Raw genomic sequence first — 24,283 nt, 5'->3', positions numbered from 1 at the left:
GTGCCTGGGAACTCACGTAGGCCATACGTGCGGCACACTCGTGCCGCCCGTATGGCGAGTGGGTACCACACGCAGCGTGTGGTATCCACGCGTGTGGTACCCTGCATCGCGCTGAAGCCGCGATTCATATGTTCCCTGCAGCAGCGTTTGCTGCAGAGAAAATATGAAGAATAGTGTTTAAAATAAAGATCTATGTGTCCGCCGCCCCCCCCCCCTGTGCGCCCCCCCGCTGTTCAGAAAATACTTACCCTTCTCTCTCGCTGCTTCCTGGTCTGGCCGCGGCTTCTCCTGTATGCGGTCACGTGGGGCCGATCATTTACAGTCATGAATATGTGGCTCCACCTCCCATAGGGGCGGAGCCGACTATTCTTGATTGTAAATGATCGGCCCCACGTGACCGCATACAGTAGGAGGCGCGGGGCAGAGAGGAAGGAGTGACAGCCAACGAGGGAGCGGGTGAGTATTTTCAGGACAGCGGGGGGGGCGCACAGGGGGTGGGGGGGCGGCGGACACATAGATCTTTATTTTAAACACTATTATTCATATTTTCTCTGCAGCAAACGCTGCTACAGGGAACATATGAATGGCGGCTTCAGCACCATGTGGGGGGGACAGCGCTTACTGTAGCGCTGTCTCCTGCACGCACACGGACCCCAGACGGAGAATGTCCGTGTGAGGTCCGTGTTTTACACGGATCCATTGACTCTATTGGGTCCGTGTAATCCGTGCGCTCCCACGAACACTGACATGTCTCCGTGTTTGGCACACGGAGACACGGTCCGCAAAAAATCAATGACATCTGAACAGATGCATTGATTTTTATGGGTCTACGTGTGTCAGTGTCTCCGGTACGTGAGGAAACTGTCACCTCATGTACCGGAGCCACTGACGTGTGAAACCGGCCTTAGTGCTCTGCTGGCTTCCCTATTTAACTCCACTCAGATCGTTACTTCATGCCAGCTGTCAATGTCTCAGTACTGGTTCAGATCTCTCTTGGATTTCTCTGATGACCTGTCTGCTCCAGCAGAAGCTAAGTTCATGCTAGTTCATTTGTTGATCATTGCTATTTGAAAATATTTCTCTGTACATGTTATGTTCTAGTCCAGCTTGCTATCATGATATTTCTTTGCTAGCTGGAAGCTCTGGGGGTGCAGAGTTGCACCTCCACACCATGAGTCGGTGTGGAGGTCTTTTTGCACACTGCGTGGTTTTTGTAGTTTTTTGTACTGAACGCATAATTCCCTTTCCTATCCTCTGACTATTTAGTGAAGATTGGGCCTCCTTTGCTAAAACCTGTTTCATTTCTATGTTAGTACTTTCCTCTTAACTCACCGTCAATATTTGTGGGGGGCTGCCTTTTCCTTTGGGGAATTTCTCTGAGGCAAGGTAAGGCTTCTATTTCTATCTTTAGGGGTAGCTAGCTCTTAGGCTGTGAAGAGGCGTCTAGGGAGAGTTAGGAACGCTCCACGGCTATTTCTAGTGTGTGTGATAGGAGTAGGGTTTGCAGTCAGTAGATTTCCCACTTCCCCAGAGCTTGTCCATGATTTCTTGTTTGACCATCAGGTCATTCCGGGTGCTCCTAACCACCAGGTCCATAACAGTACAGCTGGCCCACAAAGTGTTAATGCATCTCAAAAGAGGGATAAGAGAAGTTCTGAGCCAATTTTTTTTTCTTTGCAGTGTGTTTTGTCTTTCTTTTCCCCTTAACCTCTGGGTGGTTCAGGACTCAGGTGTAGATATGGATATTCAAGGTCTGTCCTCTTGTGTGGATCAACTCACTGCAAGGGTGCAAAGTATTCAAGATTATGTAGTTCAGAATCCGATGTTAGAGCCTAGAATTCCAATTCCTGATTTGTTTTCTGGGGATAGATCTAAGTTTCTGAATTTCAAAAATAATTGCAGACTGTTTCTTGCTCTGAAACCCCGCTCCTCTGGTGACCCCATTCAGCAAGTAAAGATAATTATTTATTTTTTACGTGGTGACCCCCAAGACTGGGCATTCTCCCTTGCGCCAGGAGATCCTGCATTGCGTAATGTAGATGCGCTTTTTCTGGCACTTGGATTGCTTTATGACGAAACGAATTCAGTGGATCAGGCAGAGAAAATCTTGCTGGCTCTGTGTCAGGGTCAGGATGAAGCGGAGGTATATTGTCAGAAGTTTAGAAAGTGGTCTGTGCTTACTCACTGGAATGAGTGTGCCTTGGCAGCAATTTTCAGAAGGGGTCTTTCTGAAGCCCTTAAGGATGTTATGGTGGGGTTCCCCACGCCTGCTGGTCTGAAAGAATCAATGTCCTTGGCCATTCAGATTGATCGGCGTTTGCACGAGCGCAAAATTGTGCACCATTTGGCGGTGTCCTCTGAGCAGAGGCCTGAGCTTATGCAATGTGATAGGACTTTGACCAGAACTGAACAGCAAGAACACAGACATCAGAATGGGCTGTGTTTTTACTGTGGTGACTCCACTCATGCTATCTCTGATTGTCCTAAGCACACTAAGCGGTTCGCTAGGTCTGTCACCATTAGTACTGTACAGCCTAAATTTCTCTTGTCTGTTACTCTGATTTGCTCTCTGTCATCCTACTCTGTTATGGCATTTGTGGATTCGGGCGCTGCCCTGAACTTGATGGACTTGGAGTTTGCCAGGCGCTGTGGTTTTTCCTTGGAGCCTTTGCAGTATCCAATTCCATTAATGGGAATTGATGCTACGCCATTGGCCAAGAATAAACCTCAGTACTGGACTCAGTTGACCATGTGCATGGCTCCTGCACATCAGGAAGATATTCGCTTTTTGGTGTTGCATAATTTGCATGATGTTGTCGTGTTGGGTTTGCCATGGCTACAGGTTCATAATCCAGTATTGGATTGGAAATCAATGTCTGTGTCTAGTTGGGGTTGTCAAGGGGTACATGGTGATGTTCCTTTGATGTCAATTTCTTCTTCCACTCCGTCTGAAGACCCTGAGTTTTTGTCGGATTACCGGGATGTATTTGAGGAGCCCAAATCCAGTGCCCTACCTCCTCAAAGGGTTGTGATTGTGCTATTAATTTGATTCCTGGTAGTAAGTTCCCTAAGGGCCGACTTTTCAATTTATCTGTGCCAGAACATGCTGCTATGCGGAGTTATATAAAGGAGTCCTTGGAGAAAGGGCATATTCGCCCGTCTTCGTCACCGTTGGGAGCAGGGTTCTTTTTTGTGGCCAAGAAGGATGGTTCTCTGAGACCCTGTATAGATTACCGCCTTCTCAATAAAATCACGGTCAAATTTCAGTACCCTTTGCCTCTACTGTCTGATTTGTTTGCTCGGATTAAGGGGGCTAGTTGGTTCACCAAGATTGACCTTTGAGGGGCGTATAATCTTGTGCGTATTAAACAGGGCGATGAATGGAAAACAGCATTTAATACGCCCGAGGGCCATTTTGAGTACCTGGTGATGCCATTCGGGCTTTCTAATGCTCCATCTGTGTTTCAGTCCTTTATGCACGACATCTTCCGAAAGTATCTGGATAGATTCATGATTGTATATTTGGATGATATTTTAGTCTTTTCGGATGATTGGGAGTCTCATGTGAAGCAGGTCAGGATGGTATTCCAGGTCCTTCGTGCTAATTCCTTGTTTGTGAAGGGGTCTAAATGTCTCTTCGGAGTTCAGAAGGTTTCCTTTTTGAGCTTCATTTTTTCTCCTTCTGCTATCGAGATGGACCCTGTTAAAGTTCAGGCCATTTATGATTGGACTCAACCTACATCTGTGAAGAGTCTTCAGAAATTCCTGGGCTTTGCTAATTTTTATCGTCGCTTCATCGCTAATTTTTCTAGTGTGGTTAAGCCTTTGACTGATTTGACAAAGAAAGGTGCTGATGTGGTGAATTGGTCCTCTGCGGCCGTTGAGGCTTTTCAGGAGCTGAAACGTCATTTTTCTTCGGCCCCTGTGTTGCATCAGCCAGATGTTTCGCTCCCTTTTCAGGTCGAGGTTGATGCTTCTGAGATTGGAGCAGGGGCTGTTTTGTCTCAAAGAAGTTCTGATGGCTCTGTGATGAAGCCATGTGCTTTCTTTTCTAGAAAGTTTTCACCTGCTGAGCGTAATTATGATGTTGGCAATTGGGAGTTGTTGGCTATGAAGTGGGCATTCGAGGAGTGGCGACATTGGCTTGAGGGAGCCAAACATCGCGTGGTGGTCTTGACGGATCACAAGAATCTGACTTATCTCGAGTCTGCCAAGCGGTTGAATCCCAGACAGGCTCGATGGTCGCTGTTTTTCTCCCGTTTCGATTTTGTGGTCTCATACCTTCTGGGTTCTAAGAATGTGAAGGCTGATGCCCTTTCTAGGAGTTTTGTGCCTGATTCTCCGGGGGTCCCTGAGCCGGCTGGTATTCTCAAAGAGGGGGTGATTCTGTCTGCCATCTCCCCTGATTTGTGGCGGGCGCTGCAGGAGTTTCAGGCTGATAGACCTGACCGTTGTCCAGCGGAGAAACTGTTTGTCCCTGATAGATGGACTAGTAGAGTTATTTCTGAGGTTCATTGTTCGGTGTTGGCTGGTCATCCTGGGATTTTTGGTACCAGAGACTTGGTGGCTAGGTCCTTTTGGTGGCCTTCCTTGTCACGGGATGTGCGTTCTTTTGTGCAGTCCTGTGGGACTTGTGCTCGGGCCAAACCTTGCTGTTCTCGTGCCAGTGGGTTACTTTTACCTTTGCCGGTCCCGAAGAGGCCCTGGACGCATATTTCCATGGATTTTATTTCTGATCTTCCTGTCTCTCAAAGGATGTCTGTCATCTGGGTGGTTTGTGATCGCTTTTCTAAGATGGTCCATTTGGTACCCTTGCCTAAATTACCTTCCTCCTCTGATTTGGTTTCCACTATTTTTTCAGCATGTGGTTTGTTTGCATGGCATTCCGGAGAACATTGTGTCGGACAGAGGTTCCCAGTTTGTTTCTAGGTTTTGGCGGTCCTTTTGTGCTAAGATGGGCATTGATTTGTCTTTTTCTTCGGCTTTCCATCCTCAGACAAATGGCCAAACCGAACGAACCAATCAGACCTTGGAAACCTATCTGAGATGCTTTGTTTCTGCTGATCAGGATGATTGGGTGACCTTCTTGCCATTGGCTGAGTTCGCCCTTAATAATCAGGCTAGTTCGGCTACTTTGGTTTCGCCTTTTTTTTGTAATTCTGGTTTTCATCCTCGTTTTTCTTCAGGGCAGGTTGAGCCTTCTGACTGTCCTGGGGTGGATTCTGTGGTGGACAGGTTGCAGCAAATTTGGACTCACGTAGTGGACAATTTGACGTTGTCCCAGGAGAAGGCTCAACGTTTCGCTAACCGCCGTCGCTGTGTGGGTCCCCGACTTCGTGTTGGGGATTTGGTTTGGTTGTCTTCTCGTTATGTTCCTATGAAGGTTTCTTCTCCTAAGTTTAAGCCTCGTTTCATTGGTCCTTATAAGATTTCGGAAATTCTCAATCCTGTGTCATTTCGTTTGGTCCTTCCAGCTTCTTTTGCCATCCATAATGTGTTCCACAGGTCATTGTTGCGGAGATATGTGGCGCCTATGGTTCCTTCCGTTGATCCTCCTGCTCCGGTGTTGGTTGAGGGGGAGTTGGAGTATGTGGTGGAGAAGATTTTGGATTCTCGTATTTCGAGACGGAAGCTTCAGTACCTGGTTAAATGGAAGGGCTATGGTCAGGAGGATAATTCCTGGGTTGTTGCCTCCGATGTCCATGCTGCCGATTTAGTTTGTGCCTTTCATTTGGCTCGTCCTAATCGGCCTGGGGGCTCTGGTGAGGGTTCGGTGACCCCTCCTCAAGGGGGGGGTACTTTTGTGAATTCCGTTTTCGGGCTCCCTCCTGTGGTCATGAATGGTACTTTGGTGAGTTCTGTCCTTGGACACCCTCTGGTGGCTTTGAGTGGAACTGCTGGTCTCTGAGGTTGGATTTCTCAGCTGCCCTCGTTTACTGCTTGGCTGGCTTCCCTATTTAACTCCACTCAGATCGTTACTTCATGCCAGCTGTCAATGTCTCAGTACTGGTTCAGATCTCTCTTGGATTTCTCTGATGACCTGTCTACTCCAGCAGAAGCTAAGTCCCTGCTAGTTCATTTGTTGTTCATTGCTTTCTGAATATAGTTTTCAGTATATGCTAAGTTCTAGTCCAGCTTGCTATCATGATATTTCCTTGCTAGCTGGAAGCTCTGGGTGTGCAGAGTTGCACCTCCACACCGTGAGTCGGTGTGGAGGTCTTTTTGCACACTCTGCGTGGTTTTTGTAGATTTTTCTACTGACCGCATAGTTCCCTTTCCTATCCTCTGACTATTTAGTAAGATTGGGCCTCCTTTGCTAAAACCTGTTTCATTCCTGTGTTTGTAACTTTCCTCTTAACTCACCATCAATATATGTGGGGGGCTGCCTTTCCCTTTGGGGAATTTCTCTGAGGCAAGGTTCTATCTTTAGGGGTAGTTAGCTCTTAGGCTGTGAAGAGGCGTCTAGGGAGGGTTAGGAACGCTCCACGGCTATTTCTAGTGTGTGCGATAGGATTAGGGTTTGCGGTCAGTAGAGCTCCCACTTCCCCAGAGCTTGTCCCAGATTTCTAGTTTAACCATCAGGTCATTCCGGGTGCTCCTAACCACCAGGTCCATAACAGTAATCCCCCTGTATGTTTCCTTGCTCCATGTCCTCGTGCTCCGCCTGCAATGCATCCTCTTTGATTGTGAGCAGAGAGTTTTTCAGAATGCTGAGAAGCGGGATAGTGATGCTAATTATGGCATCATCGCCACTCACCATCTTAGTGCAGTCCTCAAAGTTTTGGAGGATGTTACATATGTCTGACATCCATGTCCACTCCTGAGGTCTTATGTGTGGAGTCTGACCTGAAATTCGACGGCCTTGTTGATGTTGGTAGTCAACAACGGCCCTCTTCTGCTCACAAATCCTTTCCAACATATGCAGCGTAGAGTTCCAGCGCGTGGGGATGGGGACATCACACAATAGTCGGTGAGCTGGAATCTGAAAACGCTGCTGAAGCACGGCAAGGGCGGCTGAAGCTGTAGCTGACTTTCTAAAATGGTCAGACAGATGGCATACTTTCACTAGCAGATCCGGCAGCTCTGGGTAGCTTTTCAGAAAACGTTGAATGTCATGGTTCCCAATGGCAAGGGAACGTAACAAACATATAAATAACGAACGAGCTCTCGGGTGATGGAAACTCGAGTTGACCGTGAGCTAAATCTACCACACAACTAATAGTAGCCAGGGAGCATACCTACGGCTTCCTAAATGCCACGCGCCAGCCGGAGGACTAACTAAGCCTGGTAGAGGAAGAAACAGACCTGGCTTACCTCTAGGGAAATACCCCAAAAGATGATAGCAGCCCCCCACATGTAATAACGGTGAAATAAGAGGAAAAGACATACACAGTATGAAAGTAGATTTAGCAAAGAGAGGTCCACTTACTAGATAGCAGAAGGATACAAAAGAGGACTTCACGGTCAACTGAAAACCCTTTCAAAAAAACATCCTGAAATTACTTTAAGACTCCTGTGTCAACTCATGACACAGGAGTGGCAATTTCAGCCCGCAAGAGCTTCCAGCTACAGAGAATTACAAAAACTGCAAACTGGACTAAAGATACAAAACAAAAGGACAAAGTCCACTTAGCTGATCAGCAGACTAGTAGCAGGAACATGCAACCGAAGGCTCTGGTTACAATGATGACCGGCAAGGAAATGACTGGAGAGCAAGGCTAAATAGGAAACTCCCAAACGCTGATGGAAGCAGGTGAACAGAAGCAGCAAAGTGCAAACAAGTCACCAGTACCACCAGCAACCACCAGGGGAGCCCAAAAAGCGGATACACAACAGTACCCTCCCCTTAAGGAGGGGGCACCGAACCCTCACAAGAACCGCCAGGGCGATCTGGATGAGCCCTATGAAAGGCACGAACCAAATCCGAGGCATGAACATCAGAGGCAGTTACCCGAGAATTATCTTCCTGACCATAGCCCTTCCATTTAACCAGATATTGAAGTCTCCGTCTGGAAATACGGGAGTCCAAGATCTTTTCTACCACGTACTCCAATTCACCCTCCACCAGCACAGGAGCAGGAGGTTCAGTAGAAGGAACCACCGGTACCTCATATCTCCGCAACAGCGACCGATGGAACACATTATGGATAGCGAAAGATGCCGGGAGGTCCAAACGAAAGGAGACAGGGTTAAGAATCTCCAAAATCCTATAAGGACCGATGAACCGAGGCTTAAATTTAGGAGAAGAAACCCTCATAGGGACAAAACAGGAAGACAACCACACCAAGTCCCCAACACGAAGGTGGGGGCCAACACGACGACGGCGGTTAGCAAACTGCTGAGTCCTCTCCTGGGACAATTCCAAATTATCCACCACTTGTCCCCAAATCTGATGCAACCGATCCACTACCGCATCCACTCCAGGACAATCCGAAGATTCAACCTGACCAGATGAAAAACGCGGATGAAACCCTGAATTGCAAAAGAAAGGAGAAACCAAAGTGGCAGAACTAGCCCGATTATTAAGAGCAAACTCTGCCAACGGCAGAAAGGCAACCCAATCATCCTGATCCGCAGACACAAAACACCTCAAATAAGTCTCCAAAGTTTGATTAGTTCGTTCCGTCTGGCCATTGGTCTGAGGATGGAATGCAGACGAAAAAGACAAATCAATGCCCAACCTGGCACAGACTGCCCGCCAAAATCTAGACACGAACTGGGTACCCCTGTCAGAAACGATGTTTTCCGGAATACCATGCAGGCGAACCACATTTTGAAAAAACAGAGGGACCAACTCAGATGAGGAAGGCAACTTAGGCAATGGCACCAAATGAACCATTTTAGAAAAATGGTCACACACCACCCAGATGACAGACATCTTCTGAGAAACAGGGAGGTCCGAGATAAAGTCCATAGAGATGTGCGTCCAAGGCCTCTTCGGAATAGGCAAGGGCAACAACAACCCACTAGCCCTAGAACAACAAGGCTTGGCCCGAGCACACACATCGCAAGACTGCACAAAAACACGCACATCTCGAGACAGGGAAGGCCACCAGAAGGATCTAGCCACCAAATCTCTGGTGCCAAAAATTACCGGATGACCTGCCAGAGTAGAAGAATGAACTTCCGAGATGACTCTAGTGGTCCACTCGTCAGGAACAAACAGTCTACCAGACGGACAACAATCAGGTCTATCCGCCTGAAATTCTTGCAAAGCACGTCGCAAATCAGGAGAGACAGCAGACAAAACCACTCCATCCTTAAGGACACCAGCAGGTTCAGAATTCCCAGGAGAGTCAGGCTCAAAACTCCTAGAAAGAGCATCTGCCTTCACATTCCTAGAACCCGGTAAGTACGAGACCACAAAATTAAACCGGGAAAAGAACAACGACCAACGTGCCTGTCTAGGATTCAGGCGCCTGGCAGACTCCAAATAAATTAAATTCTTGTGATCAGTCAAAACTACCACCTGATGTTTGGCACCCTCAAGCCAATGACGCCACTCCACAAATGCCCACTTCATGGCCAAAAGCTCCCGATTACCAACATCATAGTTTCGCTCGGCGGCCGAAAATTTTCGCGAAAAGAATGCACAAGGTCTCATCACTGAGCAGTCGGGACTTTTCTGCGACAAAACCGCCCCCGCTCCAATCTCGGAAGCATCGACCTCAACCTGAAAGGGAAGGGAAACATCAGGCTGGCGCAACACAGGGGCAGACAAAAAGCGGTGCTTAAGCTCCCGAAAGGCCTCCACGGCAGCAGGGGACCAATTGGCAACATCAGCACCCTTTTTAGTCAAATCCGTCAGAGGTTTAGCAACGCCAGAAAAACCAGCTATAAATCGACGATAAAAATTAGCAAAGCCCAAGAATTTCTGGAGACTCTTCAGAGAAGTAGGCTGCGTCCAGTCGTAAATAGCCCGAACCTTGACAGGGTCCATCTCAATAGAAAAAGGGGAAAAATGTACCCCAAAAAGGAAATTTTTTGAACCCCAAAAACACACTTTGAACCCTTTACACACAAAGAATTCTCCCGCAAAACCTGAAAAACCCTCCTGACCTGCTGAACATGAGACTCCCAGTCATCAGAAAAAATCAAAATATCATCCAAGTACACTATCATAAATTTATCCAAATATTCACGGAAAATATCATGCATTAAGGACTGAAAGACAGAAGGTGCATTAGAAAGGCCGAAAGGTATTGCCAAATACTCAAAATGGCCCTCAGGCGTATTAAATGCGGTTTTCCACTCATCCCCCTTCTTAATTCGCACCAAATTATACGCCCCACGAAGATCAATCTTAGAGAACCACTTAGCCCCCCTTATGCGAGCAAACAAATCAGTCAGCAAAGGCAACGGATACTGATATTTGACTGTAATTTTATTCAGGAGTCGATAATCAATACAAGGCCTCAGAGAGCCATCCTTTTTAGAGACAAAGAAAAAACCGGCTCCTAAAGGTGATGAAGAAGGACGAATATGTCCCTTTTCCAGGGACTCCTTAATATACTCGCGCATAGCAGCATGTTCAGGTACAGATAGGTTAAACAAACGACCCTTTGGAAATTTACTGCCAGGAATCAGATCTATGGCGCAATCACAATCCCTGTGAGGAGGGAGTGAACCAATCTTAGGCTCTTCAAAAATATCACGATAATCAGACAAAAATGCCGGAATCTCAGATGGAATAGATGACGAAATGGGCACCATAGGAGTGTCCCCATGAGCCCCCCGACATCCCCAGCTTAACACAGACATAGCTTTCCAGTCAAGGACTGGGTTATGAGACTGTAACCATGGTAATCCAAGCACCAAAACATCATGTAAATTGTACAACACAAGGAAGCGAATCACCTCCTGATGGTCTGGAGTCATACGCATAGTCACTTGCGTCCAGAACTGTGGTTTATTACAAGCCAAAGGTGTAGAATCAATACCCTTCAGAGGTATAGGGACTTCCAGAGGCTCTAAATCAAACCCACAGCGCCTGGCAAAGGACCAGTCCATAAGACTCAGAGCGGCGCCAGAGTCCACATAGGCATCCACGGTAATAACTGATAATGAACAAATCAAGGTTACAGACAAAATAAATTTGGACTGTAAAGTGCCAATTGAAATAGACTTGTCAACCTTCCTAGTACGTTTAGAGCATGCCGATATAACATGAGCAGAATCACCACAATAGAAGCATAACCCATTTTTACGCCTATAATTCTGCCGCTCGCTTCTGGACATAATTCTGTCACATTGCATTTTCTCTGGCGTCTCTTCAGAAGATACCGCCAAATGGTGCACGGGTTTGCGCTCCCGCAAACGCCGATCAATCTGAATTGCCATTGTCATGGACTCATTCAGACCTGTAGGCGCAGGGAACCCGACCATAACATCTTTAACGGCATCAGAAAGGCCCTCTCTGAAATTTGCCGCTAAGGCGCACTCATTCCACTGAGTAAGCACAGACCATTTACGAAATTTTTGGCAGTATATCTCAGCTTCATCTTGCCCTTGAGATAGGGCTATCAAAGCTTTTTCAGCTTGAATCTCCAAATTAGGTTCCTCATAAAGCAACCCTAAAGCCAGGAAAAACGCATCCACATTGAGCAACGCAGGATCCCCTGGTGCCAATGAAAATGCCCAATTTTGAGGGTCACCTCGCAGCAAAGAAATTACAATCTTAACCTGCTGGACAGGATCTCCTGAGGAGTGAGGTCTGAGAGAAAGGAATAATTTACAATTATATTTGAAATTCAGAAACCGAGATCTATCTCCGGAAAACACCTCTGGTGTAGGGATTTTAGGTTCAGAAATAGGAGTATGCATAACAAAATCTTGTAAATTTTGAACCTTCGTAGCAAGATTATTTAAACCTGCAGCCAAACTCTGAGGATCCATCTTTAAACAGGTGAGCTCAGAGCCATTCAAGGATTATAAGGAGAGAAAGGCAAAGGCAGTAATTAGAGCTGAAATACAACTGATCCAACTATGGAGCAAGCATACTGTCTTAAGAAAAAAAAAAATAAAATTTACAGACTTCCTTTTTCTCTCCTTTCTTCTGCCAATAAGTTTAACACATGGCCGGTCATACTGTCATGGTTCCCAATGGCAAGGGAACGTAACAAACATATAAATAACGAACGAGCTCTCGGGTGATGGAAACTCGAGTTGACCGTGAGCTAAATCTACCACACAACTAATAGTAGCCAGGGAGCATACCTACGGCTTCCTAAATGCCACGCGCCAGCCGGAGGACTAACTAAGCCTGGTAGAGGAAGAAACAGACCTGGCTTACCTCTAGGGAAATACCCCAAAAGATGATAGCAGCCCCCCACATGTAATAACGGTGAAATAAGAGGAAAAGACATACACAGTATGAAAGTAGATTTAGCAAAGAGAGGTCCACTTACTAGATAGCAGAAGGATACAAAAGAGGACTTCACGGTCAACTGAAAACCCTTTCAAAAAACCATCCTGAAATTACTTTAAGACTCCTGTGTCAACTCATGACACAGGAGTGGCAATTTCAGCCCGCAAGAGCTTCCAGCTACAGAGAATTACAAAAACTGCAAACTGGACTAAAGATACAAAACAAAAGGACAAAGTCCACTTAGCTGATCAGCAGACTAGTAGCAGGAACATGCAACCGAAGGCTCTGGTTACAATGATGACCGGCAAGGAAATGACTGGAGAGCAAGGCTAAATAGGAAACTCCCAAACGCTGATGGAAGCAGGTGAACAGAAGCAGCAAAGTGCAAACAAGTCACCAGTACCACCAGCAACCACCAGGGGAGCCCAAAAAGCGGATACACAACAGTTGAACCAAGAGGTTAAGCACATGGGCCAAGCAAGGTACGTGTGTGAGCTCACCTTGCCTCAGAGCCGGCACCAGGTTACGGCCATTGTCACATACGACCATGCCTGGCTGTAGGTTCAGCGGTGTCATCCAAACATCTGACTGCTCTTTCAGCGCTGTCCACAACTCTTCTGCATTGTGCGGTTTGTCACCTATGCAGATTAGCTTCAGCACAGCCTGTTGCCGCTTGGCTGAGGCAGTGCTGCAGTGCTTCCAGCTTCTGACTGATGTGTTGATTTCAGAGATGGAGGATGAAGAGGAGGAGGATGAGGTGCAGGAGCTGTAGACTGTGGGGGCAACCCTGATTGACATAGGGCCAGCAATCCTCAGCGTGGGGAGGATGTGTTCCATCTCAAGGTCCAACTGGGTCCCGGCTTCCAATATGTTAACCCAGTGTGCCGTCATTGAGATGTACCATCCCTGCCCACAAGCACTTGTCCACGTGTCTGTGGTTAGGTGGACTTTCCCGGTAACAGCATTATTGAGGGCACGGGTAATGTTGTGGGACACATGCTGGTGTAATGCCGGTACGGCACACCGGGAGAAATAGTGGCGACTGGGGACCGAGTACCTTGGGACTACCGCCCCCATCAGGTTGCGGGATGCTTCCGTCTCAACAAGCCTAAAAGGCAGCATTTCTAGCACAAGCAGAAGAGAAATATTAGAATTGTGGACTGTGGCCTGTGGGGCGTTGGCTGGGTATTTCTGCTTGTGTTCCAAAGACTGGGTTATAGACAACTGAATGCTGTGCCAAGGACATGGACAGGCTTGCTGATGGTGCTGCTTGACTGTGGGCCACAACAGGTGCAGGGCTAGAGGCATCTTCACATGCACGGTGTACTTGGGGTTGGCTTCTATGCAAAACAGTGGAAGAAGCAGTGGTGTGACCAGCAGGCAGTGGTCCTCGAGCCTGGGGTTCGGTTCACAAAGTCAGGTGCTTTGCTTGCATGTGCTTGATCATGCTGGTGGTCAGGCTGGTTGTTTTGCTACCCCTGCTGAAGCAGGCATGGCAGGTGCTGCAAATGGCCTGTTTAGGGTTATCGTCAGAGTCTTTAAAAAATAGCCAGACTCGGGAAGATCTCACAGGTGGAATGGCAACTTCACTCATGTTGGTGTTACAGGGAACGGATGCACGCCTTCTGTCCGTGGCCACCACACTGCTTCTTCCTGCCTGTTGGGGGATATGCATCATTCCCCATTTGTGCGACAAAGGTCGCACAGACAACTATGCTATGTATGCCTGACAAACTATAACTTTTCAACAGGCCTCAGTCTGACAGAACAGACTGTATTTTTTTTTGGGGGGGGGAATTTGGGGGAAAAAAAAAGAAGGAAAAATAGGTATATAGACAGTAAATAAGCTACAGCAGCAGCAAGCAGTTATGGAGCTTTGGGAGGGATGCAGTGGGAGCAATGGACGCACATGCAGTGCCTGCAGGCCTTGCACTGATGTGGATATGCTTTGCCCTGCCAGCCTAGCGCTGCAATATCGGGACCCACAAATTAGCCCTAAAAAGGACTTTTGGTTTCTGAGTAGTTGTGGATGTAAGAGTTGCAGACCTACACTAACTCTAAAACCACGATTCTGACCCTATCTCGGCAGCAGCTCTCCCTATTCTCGCTGAAACAGGAACAGAATGCGGCGAGCAGGGCTGCGCCAGGTCTCTTATACTCGGGATGATGCTGTACGGCCCAGCCAATCACTGCACAACACAACAAAGATGGCTGCGGCGTTTCATGGCCTGGCAGAAAATCCCTGCACCGTGATTGGGTCTCTTAAATCCGCCAAAACTGCTGGGTGGAGACTGCAATTACCGCAGAATAATACCGGAAATGCTCGCTGCTTGCTGAGTACCCCGATACTCGGGTGAGTAACGAGTAGTGGCAAGCACGTTCACTCATCACTATTTCTGAACTCTTCCTGAGTTAAAAAATTAGTACTGTTGTTTTTAAATGATTATGAACTTGTTTTCTTTGCATTATTTGAGGTCTGAAAGCACTGGGTTTTTTTTTATTTTGACCATTTTTCTTTGTTAGAAAAAAATACTAAATTTATTGCTTGAAAATTCTGAGACATGTCAGAAGTTTATAGAATAAAAGAACAATTTACATTTTACTCAAAAATATACCTATAAAGAGACAAATCAGACAAACTGGACATTTTGCAGTGGTCTCTTAATTTTTGCCAGGGCTGTAAGTATAATTACAACTGTGATTTGTCAAAAATCACAGCTGACATCAAGCCCAGGGTTAGTAATAGAGAGGTGTCTATGAAACACCCCGTTTACTAACACTGTAAGCAAAAATAAAGAAACACAGATTAAAAACATGTAATTAAAATATAAAAACAGACACCCTCTTTCACCCATTTACCAAAAAAAAACCACCTGCAGGTTCAATGAGATCCACAAGGTCCAGCGTAATCCACATCGATGTCCCAAGATGATCCCCTGCTCCAATACATACTGAAGCCACAGTGACATCATAAAATGTGACCCCTCCCCGTGTCCGCCGTACACACACTAAGGGTGGCCGCCACCTGTGAGGTCACTGGAGATTACAGTTTGCGGTTATCACAGTACCCTCTGAGCTGTCATCTGTCACTTGAGGTGAACTCACGGAGCACAGTGACCGGCAATACGCATAACCTGGCGGAAACATTGTAGTAGGTTGGATTGCCGAACTGTCCCCAGCGTGACACAGAGGCACTACACTACGGAAGTCCAACAGTGAACCAGTGGAATCATTACAGTGCATCAGATTGGTGCATCACTGTTGGACTGCCCACTAGACTTTGTTATATACAACAAGCTAAATCTAAGCGGGCAGAAGGACCTGGTGTTTTAGCTTACTAAGTCTGGCATTAAACCACTCCAAGGGACCTGGTCCTTTATCCCACTTGGATTTAGCTTTCTCACAGTGAGCAGGCTAAATCCAAGTTGGCAGAAGGACCTGGTCCTTTAGCCTGCTATATCTAGTATTAAAACCATTCACAGGGACCTGGTCCTTTAGCCAACTGGGATTTAGCTTTCTCACAGAGAGCAAGCTAAATCCAAGTTGGCAGAAGGACCTGGTCCTTTACCCAAATGGGATTTAGCTTTCTCACAGAGAGCAGGCTAAATCCAAGTTGGCAGAAGGACCTGGTCCTTTAGCCTGCTAGGTTTAGTATTAAAACACTCACAGGGACCTGGTCCTTTAGCCAACTGGGATTTCGTTTTCTCGCAGAGAGCAGGCTAAATCCAAGTTGAAAGAAGGACCTGGTCCTTCAGCCTGCTAGGTCTAGTATTTAAACACTCACAGGGACCTGGTCCTTTAGCCAACTGGGATTTAGTTTTCTCGCAGAGAGCAGGATAAATCCAAGTTGAAAGAAGGACCTGGTCCTTCAGCCTGCTAGGCCTAGTATTAAAACACTCACAGGGACCTAGTCCTTTAGCCAACTGGGATTTAGCTTTCTCACAGAGAGCAGGCTAAATCCAAGTTGGCAGAAGGACCTGGTCCTTTAGCGTGCTAGATCTAGTATTAAAACACTCAGAGGGACCTGGTCCTTTAGCCGACCGGAATTTAGCTTTCTCACAGAGAGCAGGCTAAATCCAAGTTGGCAGAAGGACCTGGTCCTTTAGGTGACTGGGATTTAGCTTTCTCACAGTGAGCAGGCTAAATCCAAGTTGGCAGAAGGACCTGGTCCTTAAGCCTGCTAGATCTAGTATTAAAACACTTATAGGGACCTGGTCCTTTAGCCGACTGGGATTTAGCTTTCTCACAGAGAGCAGGCTAAATCCAAGTTGGAAGAAGGACCTGGTCCTTTAGCCTGCTAGGTCTAGTATTAAAACACTCACAGGGACCTGGTCCTTTAGCCAACGGGGATTTAGCTTTCTCACAGAGAGCAGGCTAAATTCAAGTTGCCAGAAGGACCTTGTCCTTTAGCCTACTAGATCTAGTTTTAAAACACTCAGAGGGACCTGGTCCTTTAGCCGACCGGGATTTAGCTTTCTCACAGAGAGCAGGCTAAATCCAAGTCAGCAGAAGGACCTGGTCCATTTGGCCAATAATTATAGTATTGACCACTTCACAGCGCATTATGCAATTACGTCATATATCATAAAAATATCAGAAAAAAAAATATCACTTTTGCTCCATTTAAAAAAATAAATAAATTTGCAATTGACGTGTTCAGAAAGGTCTGACCAATCAAAATGTAAAATAATCTGATCGGTAAACGGCATAACGAGAAAAAAACTAGAAACGCCATAATTACTTTTTTTTGGTCGCCGCAACACTGCAATAAAATTAAATAAGAGGTGATCAAAACATGGTATCCGCGCCAAAATGGTATCAAAAAGAACGTCCCGCCAAAATAAAAAAAAATCCCAATGGCGATGTGGATGGAAAAATAAGTTATGGGAAGGAAAATTTTTTTAAAAAAACTGAAAATCGCCCGAGGGTTAAACCACTCCTAGGTGCACGCATGGAAAAATCTGTGGTTGTGTGATCTACAAAAATGATCACCAGTAAATAAAACGGGATGCAGATGAGATTGGTGCAGAATATTGTACACACTGGGATTAAGGGGAAAATTCGTGTGTATAATTGTCACATATAAATAAATGTGTAATCAGATGTCATATCTAGTCTGCGGCTCAATATTACTGCAAAAAAATCACATGACAGTATATATATATATATCTATATACAATAAGGGTCCTTCTATCTGCTGGGATTTAGCATTCTTATATAGAGCAGGCTAAATACAAGTCGGCTAAAGGACCTGGTCCCTCTGCCAACTTGGAAATAGCCGACTCTGTGTGAGAAAGCTAAATCCCAGTGCACAGAAGGACCTGTTCCTTTAGCCGACTGGGATTTAGCTTTCTCTATACTGAGCCGGCTATTTCCAAGTCGGCAGAGGGACCAGGTCCTTTAGCCGACTTGGATTTAGCCACAACCGTGACGAGACTGTGCTACTTCCTGGTTCCAGTTTCACTTTGAGAAGAACAGACTGCAAAGGTTTAACCCCGGAGTCTCCAGTTCTAAGAAGACAGGAAAAACTTCAGACTCTTCAAGTGCTGCTGGTGACTGTACCCACATTGGAACAAGGACCCTCCAGTCAGGATTTCCCTAGACCGATAAGTTACAAGAACACTAGTTTTCCATTTCTATTCTGCTTAACTGTTTCATACCTTCAGTTAACTTGTTGTGTACTGTTATACTGCTTGCTTTATCTTTGCTCACCCCCTGCTTCCTCCCTGCGAGGAGAATTTTACCCGTTAATAAATCCCCTCCAACAGTTGGGCTGTCTGTTCCGTGGTGACATACTCAACCCTGCACTCTGTTACAACTTCACTGAACAAAGTTTCAACCCAACAGTAAGGCTGCGGTCACACGGTCCTCGATTCTCTCATGCAAGAGAATCAAGCCAATTGTGCAAATGATACTCAGCTCAAACTCTGACAAAGTTTGATTCTACTGTGATCGGATTCCCTTACATGAGAGAATCAGAGCACAATTGAGGATAAGAAAGAGAAACTAATTTCTCCATCTTCTCCATTGCTGGCATCCATGGTAATCGACTGCACTTGGATGACTGCAGTGAAGTCTGATGTTTCACACACATCCATAGATTTGTATGGGTGCGCATGATCCGAATATCATAACCACTCACTCACAGCATGCTGTGATTATTTGATTATTTTCTCATGCCAATTCAGCATGAGAAAACAATCGCAGATCTGCAATGCCCCATAGTATAACATTGGGAAGAGTGCTAAAACATCAGAAAGCACTCTGGCCATGTTATAAGCCAGTGTGAGTGTATCCTTACTTGTAACTTCATGTCCACTAAGGACATGAAGTTCCTTCTTCTGTGTCTTCCTCTCTTTTGTGACACTATCACACACAGCTTGTACTACAAAACTTGCATGCCCATGTACCCCAAACACAGCTGCTCCCCCATATATATCACATATAGTCTGCACCCCATGTACACCACATACAGCTTGCATCCCCATGTACCCCACATACAGCTTGCATCTCTACATACCCCACACACAGCTTGCATCTCTATGTACCCCGCACACAGCTTACACCCCACATATAGTCTGCACCCCATGAACCCCATCCACAGCCTTCACCCCCATGTACCCCACATACAGATTCCACCTCCTTGTGCCCCATATACAGCTTGCACTCCATGTACCCCTGTACTCTGGTTACCTGTCACCAGTACCTCATCTTCTCCAGTTGCTGATGTCTCCTGCAAGGAAATAACAACTTCCTGCAATTTTTATGGTGGCTCCTCCACATGAGTCATATGGGCATGACACTCATCACATGTCCTCCAAAAAGAGGATTTATGTCTTCTGTCTGGGCAGAAAGCTGGTGAGCACTTCTCTGTCCATGCTGTGTGGGAACTTACATCTCAAATTCCAAACTTCAACACCCTTCCTCCGAAAAAACCCCGGTCTTGGAATTTGGTACAGCGTGGGTATGAAGGGGGAACATTTTTAAAAAAATTCTCCTTCAAGGTGGTATTGCCCTTGCAGCCTTCCACCCTAGGCACTTGCCCTCAGGTGCCTAGTGGCAAATATGGCCCTGCTCATTCCCAGAGTGGCATAATAATTAGTGACGAGAGAGTGTACTCGTTGCTCGGGTTTTCCCGAGCATGCTCGGGTGACCTCCTTGTACTTGTTATTGCTCGGAGATATAGTTTTCATCGCCTCAGTTGCATGAATTTCGGCTTCCAGATACGCTGAATACATGTGAGGAATGCCTGTTTGTTAGGGAATTCCCACATGTAGTCAGCGTATCTGGAAGCCGTAAATCATGCAACTGAGGTGATGAAAACTATATCTCCGAGCAATAATAAATACTTGGAGGTCACCCGAGCAACGAGTATACTCGCTCATCACTAATAATCTACTATATAATTGTCTAAGGGTCACTTCTGTCTGTTTGTCCTTCTGTCTGTCATGGTTATTTGTTTGCTGATTGGTCTCGCCAGCTGCCTGTCATGGCTGCCGCGACCAATCAGCGACGCGCACAGTCCGGAAGAAAATGGCCGCTCCTTACTCCCCGCACTCACTGCCCAGCGCCCTCATACACCTCTCCGCTCACCGCTCACACAGGGTTAATGCCAGCGGTATCGGCAATATACTACGTCGCTGGGCAATATACTACGTCACTGGGCAATATACTACGTGGCTGGGCAATATACTACATCGCTGGGCAATATACTACGTCACTGGGCAATATACTACGTGGCTGGGCAATATACTACGTGGCTGGGCAATATACTACGTGGCTAGGCAATATACTACGTGGCTGGGCAATATACTACGTGTCTGACCAATATACTATGTGGGCTGTGCAATATACTATGTGGACATGCATATTCTAGAATACCCGATGCTTTAGAATCGGGCCACCATCTAGTAACATTATAAGTGGGATGATTAGTCACCAACAAGTCACCAACTAATTAGCATTTTGCAAGCCCAACTATAAATTAAGTTTAATCATATTCCAAAATCTTAAAGAGTCATGTTAGAAAATATAAAGGGATCAATAAATACTTGTTGGCGGTTTAAGGGACCTGGGGAAGCCGACAGGCTCCCTTTAAACTGACTTGGCCAGCACAGTATGACTGTGTGTTCAAACTAAGCACCACAACTTCATGCATCATGGTGGAGCCAATCATTTAAATCCACCTTCTCACCCCCTTGTGTCCCTCTGTCTCCACCCACTCCACATCTTTTATTGACAGCTCTGGCTTCGTAAAGCCAGAGAAGGGTGGAGATAGATGGAAAACAAGCAGGTGGGAAGGTGGTTTTAAATGTTTGGCCCTACCATGATGCACTGAGCGCCTGCACTTGGTTTGACCAGTCAATGGATTAAATTTCAAGTATTTATGATAATATTTTTAACAAGCATTTTGGTGGAGTTTTTGCACTTTGTTACATTTGTAGCCTGCTTTTTAGGGCGTTTTTCAAATCCCATAGAATAGTTTACTGGAGGTGCGTCATACTCACAGATGCTACATTTTAAAAAACAAAGCCACAGACCCCCCACCCATACCTCCAAACAAAAATCACTTTATTAATAATTTATTGCCTACCTTAAAGTGAACATATCACTAGTTACATGGTGCCCAAGCCACAGGAATGTGTTAATCTAAAACGCTGCGGTGTTTCAGAGATTCTTTCCCAGTCTTGTTGAGGGAGTATTTTGAAGCACCCGCTCCGGATTCATTGAGAGGCGAGCGCCACTATGTTCACCTCACCACAAATCTTACTCCAGTCTCTGCTGGAGTAAGGTTTGTGGAGTAGCTAACGGCACTGCTCATCATGAATTTAACTGGTGGGGGTCGTCGTGCCAGGCCCCGATCCCATTCCACCTCAACTTCGCCCACTTTAAGAGCTGATGTACACATGCAAAAAGTTGCTTTTTTGGGCAACCTCGGGTTTGCACAATAAAATGGGACTCTTTAAAGCTTTTTTCGCCAGAAATTGGTCAAATAAAGTTCTAATGAATTGCCCTCATTGTGTGAATCTAGCCCAACTGAGCTGCATATAACAACGTCTAATTTCTATGATAGTAAATTACTGGAGGAAAATGATCAGTGAAAATCATACACTTTATTCTATCTAAGAAAACAAACGTCCAGGTAAAATATGGTAAACATATATTACATTCCACTTTTTACATGCAAGCAGGGCTAGTGTTACATGAGTTATTCATATATTGTCACTTTGTTAAATCTGATAGAACAAAACGTCCAATCTTTGACATTCTTTTCTTAATCTTTTGAGGCAAGGCAGGCATCAATATAGCTGTATCTGATATATTGACAGAATGAAGTGGTGGAATGTCTAATCCGTTGCCTGTTGTGTCAATTACCTTGGGTCCAATAAAAAAGAAGCAGGGTCCAAATGGGGTTTTCACTCTCCAGAACGAATTATTGCTGTTCCAGTACACAGCATAACTTTCAATATCAGATCTAAAAACCCAGTGTTGAAAGCCACAATCCTCCCTTTGAAGCCCCCAGATTTTGGGAGGTGAATCCGAAGTAAATGCGTGGAAAATCCGCTCCCATATCATCTTTAATGGCCAACAGGCCTCTTTAAATTCTGGCATTATTCTCAAACACGACTCATTGTTGATTAATGCCATTGTTTCTTCTTTCCTTAAGGTCTTCTGAAGTAAAGGACCAAAGAAGAAGATTGTTATAGTAGAGATAGATCTGGAACAGAAGACAAAATTCATAATTAAAACATTTCCAATTCATGGAGAATCATCCAGTGCGCATCAATGCTATTTCAAATTTTCTTTTAATCGAATATGTAGCCAATCAAATTCAAGGAAAACCACATTATACATCAGTCAAAAGCCTCTCACACAGTCAAATCAGATCTCATGCTTTCCACTGAGGAAGGGCAACACACCAAAACACATCTGCAAATTAGGATTCTGGTTTGGCTTTTATCCCAAGTCATGTGATCCCAACCCTAACCCATCTCTTCAACCTATCACTAACAACTGGTGTTTTCCCCTCAAGCTTTAAACATGCCTCCATCACACCTATCCTCAAAAAGCCCTCTCTTGACCCATCCTCTGTATCTAGCTATCGCCCTATATCACTTCTCCCCTATGCCTCAAAACTACTGGAATAACACGTCTACTTTGAACTGTCCTCCCATCTCTCTTCTTGCTCCCTCTTTGACCGCTTACAATCTGGCTTCCGGTCACACCATTCCACTGAAACTGCCCTAACTAAGGTCACCAATGACCTCTTAACCGCCAACAGCAAGCGACACTACTCTGTTCTCCTCCTCCTCGACCTGTCGGCTGCCTTTGACACAGTGGACCATTCACTATTATTACAGACCCTCTCATCCCTTGGCATCACAGACTTGGCCCTATCCTGGATCTCATCATACCTAACAGACCGGACATTCAGCGTCTCCCACTCACACACCATCTCCTCACCTCGCCCCCTATCTGTCGGAGTCCCACAAGGTTCAGTCCTTGGGCCCCTGCTCTTCTCCATTTACACCTTTGGCCTGGGACAGCTCATAGAATCTCATGGTTTTCAGTATCACCTCTATGCTGATGACACACAAATCTACATCTCTGGACCAGATATCACCTCCCTACTAACCAGAATCCCTCAATGTCTGTCCACTATTTCATCCTTCTTCTCCGCTAGATTTCTGAAACTTAACATGGACAAAACAGAATTCATCATCTTTCCCCCATCTCACGCGACCCCCCAACGAACCTATCCATTACAGTAAATGGCTGCCCACTCTCCCCAGTCCCACAAGCTCGCTGCCTGGGGGTTATCCTTGACGCTGATCTCTCCTTCAAACCACATATCCAAGCCCTTTCCACTTCCTGCCGACTTCAACTCAAAAATATTTCACAAATCCGTTCATTCCTCAACCAAGAATCTGCAAAAACCCTAGTCCATGCCATCATCATCTCTCGCCCTGACTACTGCAACCTCCTGCTCTGTGGCCTCCCCTTGAACACTCTCGCACCCCTCCAATCTATTCTAAACTCTGCTGCCCGACTAATCCTCCTGTCCCCCCGCTATTCTCCGGCCTCTCCCCTCTGTCAATCCCTTCACTGGCTCCCCATTGCCCAGAGACTCCAGTACAAAACCCTAACCATGACGTACAAAGCCATCCACAACCTGTCTCCTCCTTACATCTGTGACCTCATCTCCCGGTACTTTCCTACATGCAACCTCCGATCCTCGCAAGATCTCCTTCTCTACTCCCCTCTTATCTCCTCTTCTCACAATCGTATACAAGATTTCTCTCGCGTATCACCCCTACTCTGGAACCCTCTACCATAACACATCAGACTCTCGCCTACCATCGAAACCTTCAAAAAGAATCTGAAGACCCACCTCTTCCGACAAGCCTACAACCTGCAGTACCACCGATCAACCAACCGCTGCACGATCAGCTCTATCCTCACCTACTGTATTCTCACCCATCCCTTGTAGATTGTGAGCCCTCGCGGGCAGGGTCCTCTCTCCTACTGTACCAGTTATGACTTGTATTGTTCAAGATTATTGTACTTGTTTTTATTATGTATACCCCTCCTTACATGTAAACCGCCATGGAATAAATGGCGCTATAACAATAAATAATAATAATAATAATAATAATAATAATTAGTGTTGAGCGATACCGTCCGATACTTGAAAGTATCGGTATCGGAAAGTATCGGCCGATACCGGCAAAGTATCGGATCTAATCCGATACCGATACCCGATACCAATACAAGTCAATGGGACTCAAGTATCGGACGGTATTCCTGATGGTTCCCAGGGTCTGAAGGAGAGGAAACTCTCCTTCAGGCCCTGGGAACCATATTAATGTGTAAAATAAAGAGTTAAAATAAAAAATATTGCTATACTCACCTCTC

General features: G+C 46.0%; 1 long non-coding RNA gene across 1 annotated transcript in view; it reads right to left on the bottom strand.

The window, feature by feature from the left end:
• Positions 1 to 21,390: 21,390 nt before the first annotated feature.
• LOC143784233 (uncharacterized) overlaps positions 21,391 to 24,283 on the bottom strand; it is a 75,232-nt gene continuing 72,339 nt past the window's right edge. Inside the window, exon 3 of the long non-coding RNA XR_013217744.1 lies at positions 21,391 to 22,085. This is a non-coding gene — a long non-coding RNA (uncharacterized LOC143784233). The remainder of the gene's footprint in view (positions 22,086 to 24,283) is intronic.

This window comes from Ranitomeya variabilis, chromosome 7 (genome assembly GCF_051348905.1).
Source record: "Ranitomeya variabilis isolate aRanVar5 chromosome 7, aRanVar5.hap1, whole genome shotgun sequence".
In the NCBI taxonomy this organism is placed as follows: Eukaryota; Metazoa; Chordata; class Amphibia; order Anura; family Dendrobatidae; genus Ranitomeya; species Ranitomeya variabilis.
The sequence above is the reverse complement of the archived record's forward strand: the minus strand, read 5'-3'. Positions and strand labels throughout refer to the sequence as shown.